The sequence below is a fragment of the Chiloscyllium punctatum genome, chromosome 3 (assembly GCF_047496795.1).
Source record: "Chiloscyllium punctatum isolate Juve2018m chromosome 3, sChiPun1.3, whole genome shotgun sequence".
Classification (NCBI taxonomy): Eukaryota; Metazoa; Chordata; class Chondrichthyes; order Orectolobiformes; family Hemiscylliidae; genus Chiloscyllium; species Chiloscyllium punctatum.
The window spans coordinates 100,135,943-100,146,114 of NC_092741.1; positions in this window are offsets into that span (position 1 = coordinate 100,135,943).

A 10,172-nucleotide genomic window follows, 5' to 3' on the forward strand; every position below is an offset into this window, starting at 1 on the left:
CTGATCTTACACTCTCAGTAACAGGACAACTTGTAGTTTCATTACTTCAGTATTATCTGAGTTCCAACTACATGCACAGTCTTCCCAGAAGTATCCATTAAAGAGTCTCTCTTGTGATTTAAGATCAAATTAAGGCTGGGAAGGAGGTTCTTAAGACAGCAGGTACACCTCAAACACATTGTAACACATTGAAATACAAGAAACTTCCATTTGAAATCATATTTGCACCTACTTTATTCCACCATGACATGATCAGATTTTAAGTAGATTGAAAGAAGTCCAGTGTTACCAAGATGATTGGTTGGTTCAGTTGTATCCCTTAAGAATGCCGCTTTACTTTTTATATTAAGAAGAAATCAGGAAGGCAAAGAGGGAGTATGTGAGAGCATTGGCAGATACGGTTAGGGATAATTAAGGAGATTCTACAAATACATTGAGAGCAAGAGGGTAACTACAGAGAAGGTAGGGCCTCTTGAAGATCAAGGAGTTATCTTTGTGTTGAACACCAGGAGATGGGAGAGATACTAAATATTTTGCATCAATTTTTACTGTGGAGAAAGAAATGGAGTCTAGAGAATGCAGAGAAATAAACCTTGATGTTTTAAAAAGAGTTTACATTACAGAAGAGGAATTTTAGGGTGTCTTCGAGAATATAAAGGCGCATAAATCTCCAGGACCTTTTCTAATCTATCCTAGAATGTTGTGGGAAGTAAGGGAGGAAGTTATGAGACCCCTTGCAGAAATATTTGCATCATCTATAACTACGGGTGAGTTGTCTGATGACTGGAGGGTGGCTAATGTGCCTTTGTTTAAGAAGGGTTATAAGGAGAAACCGGGAACTGTAGACCTGTGAGTCTGACTTAGGTTGTGGGTAAATGTTTTGAGGTGATTTTAAAAGATAGGGTTTATGCTCATTTAAAGAGGCAAAAAATGATTAGGGATAGTCAGCATGGTTCTGTGTGAGGAAAATCCTGTCTCACAAACTTGAGTTCTTTGAGGAAGTTGCCAAAAAGATCGTTGATAGCAGAGCAGTAGATGTTGATTTGGATTTTAGTAAAACCTTCTGCAAAGTTCTGTATGGTAGACTAATTAGTAAAGTTAGGTCACATGGGATTCAGGGTGAGCTTACCAATTGAGTACATAATTGGGTTAATGGCAGGAGACAGAGGGTGGTGGTGGACGGTTGCTTTCCGGACTGGAGGTCTGTCACCAGTGGTGTTCCACAGGTGTCCTGCATCCACTTTTGTTTGTCATTTTATATAAATGATTTGGATGAGAATGTAGAAGGCATGGTTAGTATGTTTGCAGATGATACCAAAATCGGTGACCTAGTAGACCATGAAGAAGGTTTTCTAAGGGTGCAAAGGGATTTTGATCAAATGGGTCAATGGGCTGAAAAATGGCAGATGGAGTTCAGTCTGGATAAATGCAAGGTATTGCATTTTGGTACAACAAACAAGCTTATACAATTAATGGTAGGGCCTTGGGTAGTGTTGTAGGCTTACAGGTACATAATTCTTTGAAATTTGCATTACATATAGAGACAGTTGTTAAAAGATGTTTGGCGCCCTTGCCTTCATTGCTCAGTCCTTTGAGTATAGGAGTTGAGAAGTCATGTTGAGGTTGTACAAGACATTGGTAAGGCCTCCTCTGGAATATTGCACCCAATTCTGGTTGCCCCGTTATGGGAAAGATTATTAAGCTGGAGATGGTTCAGAAGAGATTTAGCAGGATGTTGTCGGGTGTGGAAGGTTTGAGTTATAAAGAAAGACTGGATAGACTAGGACCTTTTTCACTGGAGCGTAGGAGGTTGAGAGGTGATCTGACAGAAGTTTATAAAATAATGAGAGGTATAGGTAGAGTTAATGGTAGTTGTCTTTACCCTAGGATGGAAGATTTCAAGACTAAAGGGCACATTTTTAAGGTGAGAGGAAAGAGATTTTAAAAAAGGCATGAGGGGCAAATCTTTTACACAGAGGATGGTTGCCGTGTAATGAACTTCCTGACGTATTGGTGGATATGGGTACAATCATGACATTTAAAAGACATTTGGACGGATACATGAATAGGAAAGGTTTGGAGGGATATGGGCCAGGACCAGGCAGGTAGGACTAGTTTATTTTCGGATTATGCTCATCATGGACTGTTGAACTGAAAGGTCTGTTTCCATTCTGTATGACCGCATGAGTGAGGAAATGTTAGGGTGGCACGATAGCTCAAGTGGTTAGCACTGCTGCCTCACAGCACCAACGATCCTGGTTCAGATCCAGCCTTGGACGACTGTGTGGAGTTTGCATGTGCTCCCCGTGGCTGTGTGGGTTTCCTCCCAGTCCAAAGATGTGCAGGTTAGGTGAATTGGCCTTGCTAAATTGCCCGTAGTGTAAAGAGATGCGTGGATTAGGTGTATTAGTTAGGGGTCCACATAGAATAATAGGGTTAGGGAATGCATCTGGATGCATTACTGTTCGGAGGGTTGGTGTGGATTTGTTGGGCTGATGGGACTGTTTCCACACTGTAGGGATAATATATCCAAAAACAAAGGTGAATTTTAAAATCCTCCTATTAATATTTTGGCCATGCCTTTGATCTTAAGGGACTACAGAAGTCACTTTCAAAAGTAAAAATGATAACTGAGATACCAGCAGCTAGAAATGTAAACCAAACTACGATCATTTTTGAGTTTGCTAAATTACTGTGGTAGGCTTGACCCAAATTTTCCTACCATTCTCAAGTGATTGTACATTTATTTTGACAAAACAAGAATTAGAATTGGAAAGAATAATTTGAAAGAGCCTTTACACAAGACAAAGATGCTTTATTTAATTGAGAAATCCTGACTTATTTTGACCCAAAGTTACTGTTGTAACTTGCAAGTGATGCAACGCTGTTTGGAGTGGGAGCAGTCATTTCGCACTCATGGTGAAGAGAAGCTAATTTACGTCCAGATCATTAAAGCAGAAATGAACCAAACACAGATTGACAAAGAAATTCTAGGAACTATTTTTGGGTATTACACCATGCCAGTGATACCTATTTGGTCAGGAATTTACCCTTTTAACAGGTTGCATACCATTGACCACAATATTTGGGCCTCATACAGGTACTTTCTCGAGCAAGCTACTCTTATGCAGAGATGGGCAATATTATCAGCTCATACTTACGTAATTAAGTATTGGCAGCCAAATTTTCTTGGGAATGCTGATGGTCTTTTAGATTACCTTTGCTGAATGAATGATGAGAAACAGTCCTTGTAGATGTTTTCTATCTCAGACAAGTAGAGAAGACTCTAGTAATGGCAGAACAAATTAAGACATACACAAGAGGTGATCCGCTGGTATCAAAATTGAAATATTTTGTGGCAAGAAGATAGGAATAACCCAGAGCTGAAGTTATATGTCACATGAATCTAGAACAATCCATACAAGCAGGATGTCTCCTCTGGGAGTGATGGTCAACATTCCACCACAGCTCAGGAAACATTTAAATAAAGTACAGAAAGTTCACTGTGACATTGTCAGAACAAAGTTAAAGTCAATGGAAGAAACAAACACATGCCTGAGGTACAAACAGAAATGAATTTCATCCAGAACATCATATTGACTGTTGTGATGTCATGACATCTTGCTTCCTGTGGAGTGAATGCGTCCATAATAAATCTGCTGTCATTCAAAACTGGCCTCCTGGTGCTTATTGAAACATAACTTATGCCTTGTAAATGGTAGACAGGCTTTGGGAAAACAGGAAGCGAGTTACTGCAAAATTTCCAGCCTCTGGCCTGATGTTGTAGTCACAGTACATCTATGGCTGGTCTCGTTCAGTTTCTGGTCAACGGTAACCACCCAGGATATTGATATTGGAGGATTAAGAGATGTCAATGCAATTGATTATCAAGAGGAAATAGTTGGAATTCTCTCCAATTGAAATTGACCCTCCTCAAATTAATTAGTTTACTCTAGATTGTTGTCCTTTTCTATAACCAACGTAACCTTATGATACGAGATCATTGTTTCAATGATCCCTTACTGATTCTAGATCTGCTTGACCAAACTCATTTCTCAGAAATCGATCCAACAGTGGATCTCTTCCTCATGAAATTAGAGACATAATGATCTAGAAAATTCCTCTGCACATACTCCAAAAATGTTTTCCCCTCTTAGTTGTTTACACTCGTAGCATATATTAAGACGCAGAACCTGTTCTGAAGATGGGTCAGTGGATACGAAACATTAACGCTGCTTTCTCTGCACAAATCCTGCCAGACCTGATGAATTTTGCCTGTTATGTTTGTTTTTGTTTCATATCTTCAGAATCCACAGTTCTTTGTTTTACTTTAGTGTTTAAGTCTCTGCCACATCTCTTCCAGGTATGGCCACATTGAAGAACGTCTGCTCATCTCTCAAACAGGATTTCACTTCTAGTCTTTTCCTGTTCACCATCATTACTTTCATTATCACTCTTTGTTTTTGACAAAGTATTTGCCAAAACTCACTTTCACAGTCATATTTTGTTCCTCAGTGACTGATTCCAGCTCAGGTTCACCCCATTTGGATTCCAGCTGCAGCTTTGAATCACTGGTATCTCCTTGACATAAAGCGCTCCTCAGACAGACATTCTTGCCTCATCTTGAAATCCACACTCAGTGCCATGTGCGGTGATATGCACATTCTCAACCTCTCTCTCTCCATCCTCATGCTAATTCATAGCTGTCCTGCCCCGCAAATTCTACATCATTTTCTGACTCAATCGACAATCTAACAAGAAACATTTTCTCTTCCTTTCAGATATTTAGGAACAGTTCTGAAGAAGATTCACAAAACAGTTAACTCTTGTTATCTCCAAAGATACTGCTGAGTTTCGCCAATGGTTTCTGTTGTACCCTATTGCATTCCCTCTTACTCTTACCTCATTTAATACTTGATTATTCTTTAATATAGTGCTAACTAATCCTTTGTGTTCTGCTTCCTCTTCCTCATGCTACACACTAGTTCTCATCCTTTTGCCAAGTTGGTTTAGACCCTCCCAACAGCACTAGGAAACTGTCCTGTGATATTAAACTTTGTTGTATTTAGGTGCAACCTGTCATGCCTAAACAGGTTCCATCTCTCAAAACCAGTCCCAATGCCTTGGGAATCTAAAGCCCAATTTTCTGCATCAATACATTCATCTGTCATATCCAATTTCATATGCCTGGGCATGTGTCTCCGGGACTGGATTGGAGATTATTATGTTTGAGATCCTGCTTGCTAATTTCTTTCTTCAAGCAAGATTTCAGTATTTTTCTATTGTTGCCATTGGTACCTATGTGGGCAACAATCATCAACTATGGAACTATTTTACGTCATAAAATTTTTCTTTCTCAAATTTCTGCATCCCAAACTCCCTGCCTTCACTAACCACACCCACCCACCACCACCACCCCCCCCCCCCCCCCCCCCCGACCCTACCCTAACCTCCTACTCCACAAACTTAGCTCTTGATCTGTGCCCTGGGGGATCTATAATGCTCACCAGTACCAGTTCGAGTGCAAGGTGCACTCAGGGAACTTCTGCGATAGCAGCTTGCTCTTTCTTGATTGCCTGCTGATCACTCATTTCCTCCCAACTTTCATGCCATTAAACTATTGATTTATAATATCCAGAAATCTGTTATCTGTGAAACCTTCAGTTTTGAGAATGCACCATCATGACATTAGCCGCCAGTCAATGACACTTCATGCTCATCACAAATTCCAGTGTGGAGCAGGATAGGCCTGAGATTCTTTACCATTCCTCTGTTTAACAGACTATTAACTGATTAGATATAAAAATTGTAGCACTTGAATAAAGATTCAGGAGCTACTCACCAATCAGCTGATGTGACTTCATTTTATAGAAATTAACTGAGTATTTTACTCAATTCTTATTATCTGTATATCTTATACTTTTAGTTCACTCAAAAATTCATAGTCCTTTAATCTCACAATTCCTTACAGAATCATAGAACCATTTTAATTGGAACCCCTATGCAATTAATTAGTTTAATACAAATTGTATTTAAATGTATTATCAAATGTATTTCTGGTAATTAATTGATCCAATCTCATTTTATAGTTTATTAACTTACCTTAAATGTAAATTTTACCAAATATTCATTTCAGAAGTTGCCTTGTCTTTGTGATATATTTGCTCCTCTCACCACTTCTGTTCCACTCTCAAGCCTTGCTGTCTCTGACTATTTCACTCCTGGGCCTTGCTGTCTCTGACTATTTCACTCTTTGGTCTTGCTCCAAAACTTTACTTCCCATACTGTGGTTAGCATCTGGAATACAAACCAGTGGCAAATTGTCATTGTTTCCAAAAGGATAATTATCTGAAAATAAGCATTTGCAGGGTTACTGGGAAAAGGTAGGAGAGTGCGACTAGATGAATGGCTTTGCGGACTGCTAATCGGACACGAGTTGAGGAGCAGTGAAATTCAGACTATAAGCACATCGGTCATGATCATTATTATATGGCAGAGCAGGAACATTCCAGAAAGGTGCCCCAATGAAATGAATTCCACTGCATTACAAATTCGAAGGTAAACAAATTAAGGCAGTGTTCCCTTTTCTGATTCTCCCTTGAACAGTGATTTGACTTATTTGTATTTAAACTGTTGTTGGTAATCAACTTAAGGCTGCTCAAAGCACTCACAAAGAGTAGACATTTACAAAACAACTTTCACAATCTCAAGAGGGAACCCCAAGCCTGCATAGAGGAAAGCAGAATATGCCTGGGAATCTCTCCATGTAGCGAAATGTGAGTAAAATATTACTGGCAGCAAGCTTTTGCGTTAAAATTTGGTCTTCCTTAGCCACTGCAGGATCTCAATTTGCTTAAGTGCAGGGGTATCAGCTGCCACCTTACCCATCAAGGGCAAAATTCAAGCAGAAAGGTGACAGGCATGCCACCTGTGTCACTCCATCCAACCTTTAGTAATGCTCCTGTTCAGAAGGCAGAAGCCTCCTGCAATTTTCTTGATTAACTCTTAATTACCGTATATATTCAAGTTCTGGTCAAAATGTTTTGACTACTTTTTAAGGTTAAATTTATGGGGTCGACAACTTCATGGATAATACTTTTGAGTGGCTGAAATTCATGCCTTTCAATGAATTACGGTAATTCTGAAAACTCAGAGCAGAGCGCAACAGCGACACACTGACTCATAAATGTGATCTATTTTCTGTGAAGAACTTGGGTTGACTTTTACACGAGATTTATGGAACATTCCAGATCTTTTGACCAAAAATAGGGGGCGACTTTCACATGAGATCGGCTATTACTCGAGTATATATGGCATGCAAAATAGCCAAATCACATTTACACATGGAATTTGAATGCCACCCAGCTGTATTATAAAAATCTACATCAGTGGAATCTAAGGGACAAAGTTGGCAGACATCAAAAATTTTATCAGCATGAATTTTTTTTTATAATTCATGTTATTAATAATATTACATGTAATTTCAAAAGCATTGTCGTGCACTAAGCCCAAAGAAACATTAGTGCAGTACTTGTTCCTCCTTATTTTGGGTAAAAACAAATTAGCAAAGAATTCACATGCACAACCCAGGTTTTGAACAAACACAAAGCTTTGAGTTCATAGTGAAATAGTGGATTCTTCCATTGGTTCAACAGATAAGTGTTCAACAAAAAAAATCAGTCCACATTACAGGTTGATGTAATCTCATGTGACATTAGACTAAGTCTCACTTTTGTTACAACATGGGTAAACCCTCCTGCTTAATTTAAACCAGCAACACAGAAAAGATTTATCCCATGCAGTAATCTGTGAAAATTCACGAGGCCAAGAACTATTTACAGTAAAAATTAACAATTTATTTCTTAAAGTATAACAGAGACTAATTAACTAACAACTATTTACACCTCCTTCCTCTAATCTATCTTTTATCTTTTCTTCTATAATTAAGATTGACCAAAATTTCAAGTTTTCAAAACCAGCCAGACGTCAAATCTTCTCTTCCTCAGTCTTCGTTTCTTCTTCTTAGGGATTTCTGTTTCACAGGTCACTGATCAATCAAAGTACCTTTAAGAGAGCTATTTTTCAGACAGTGCCTACAAACTGGTGGCTTGGCATTTCTCCTCCCAACTGTTCAATTTTCCCCGGTCTTATACCCCAAAGCACTGGATTGTGCCATTGACTTTTAAGATTGTCAATATACTAAATACAAACTTGATTGGAACTTGGTACTTTTTTGGGATATAATTTAAACTGATTCGTCTAATTCAAATCTTTTTTGTCATTTCCAGGCAACCAGCTAATCAAGTTGCTCGACTAAGTGTAACGTTATATCTTTGTTGATGTAATGGTGCTGTCAGGTAGTTCTGCTAGCTTTTAACTTTCTTAAAGGTACAGTACACCCACATCTTCATAACACCTCCCCCCTTAAGATAAAAATGAACAATTAAAATCAAAAGATGACTACATTTTTTCTTCTTTTTTAAACACATTTCCCTAACATACAGCTAACTTGAACATAAGTCTACCTTAACTTCTTCCTGTATACCCATATAAAACATTAAAAAAACAAGTCTCACCTAAACTTTATCAGTTAAATCCACAATAACACATCTGTGATTACATTTTTATGACTTTCAACATGTATGATTTTTAAATTAAAAGTCTGTAACATAAGACCCCAATGAAATAGTCTCATATTCTTGTCCTGAAAGCGTTCTAAGAATGTAAGCGGATTGTGATCTGTGTACACAACCATCTCCGACACATTGTTCATAACATACACATTAAAATGTATGGCCAGTACCAAATTCATTCAATCATGGAGTGTTTCCTTTGGTGGATGTTGATCTTCGAAAGATAACCAACTGGCAGTTCAATCCCATCCTCATCTTCCTGTAGGAATACAGCTCCAACTCCAATGTCACTACCATCGATGGCGACTTTAAAAGGTTTTGAAAATTTTGGTGTAGCTAAAACTGGTTTGGCGGTTAATATTGATTTCAAATGTTAAAATGCTTTCTGGCATGGTTCTGTCCACTGAAACATTGTGTTCTTCTTCAGCAAATCGCTAAACTAAGCTGCTTAAATTTAGAACAAACTTCCAATCGAATCTGCTGAGTCCCAAGAATTGAAGCACCTCTTTCTTCGAGGTTGATAATGGAAATTCCTCAATGGCCTTTGTCTTTGAGTTCCATGGGGTCAACCTTCCATGACCGATGTTATGACCCAAGAACATCACCTCTGCTTTTGCGAATTCAGTTTTATTTAAGTTTGTCACCAGTTTTGCTTCTTGTAGTCATTCAATAGCCACTCAGCCAACTGTACCATGTGATCTTTCCTGGACTTACTAAAGATCACTACATCGTCCAAATAGACTGCACAGTTTGTTAAGCCAGCCACAATTCTGTTCCTGAGTCTTTGGAATGTGGCGGGTATGTGCTTCATTCCAAAGTGCATCACTTTAAACTGATATAGCCCATGTGGGATTACAAACACAGAAATTTCTTTCACCATCTCTGATAAAGGTACCTGCCAGTAACCAAACATTAATTTCAACTTGGTGATGTAACTGGCTTGTCTGACTCGTATGATACAGTCCTCCAATCTCTGAATTGAATATGCGTCTGATTTTGTAACGGCATTGACCTTCCAATAATCCACACAGAATCGTTGAGTCCCATTTGGTTTAGGAACTAAGATGATCAGTGAACTCCACTTGCTTTGGCTTGGTTCAATGATGTCTTCATCGAGCATGGCCCCCACCTCCGTCTGGACCTGTCTGACTTCGAAAAGATTAAGCCGACAAGGGTGTTGTCTTATCAGAGCACTAATCCCTACGTCTACTCTCTGTACAGTAGCATTAGTCCTCTCCATCTGATTCTTACATATGTCTTTGTACTGCATTAACAAATATTTCAACTGTATTCTCTACTCCTAAGACAGATCGCTTACTAACCTATCGCATTCCTCAAGGACATTTTCATTTTTTAATCTATTTTGAGGCACATCAAAATCCACATCATCTGTATTTGATTCCTCGCTCTGCGGGGCAGTAACAAACACCTGTTACTCCAGTTCTTTCTCTCTAGATTAATAGAGTTTCAACATGTTCACATGACATACCATATATCTTTTTCTTCTATCTGGCATCTTTACTTGATAGTTCACCTGCA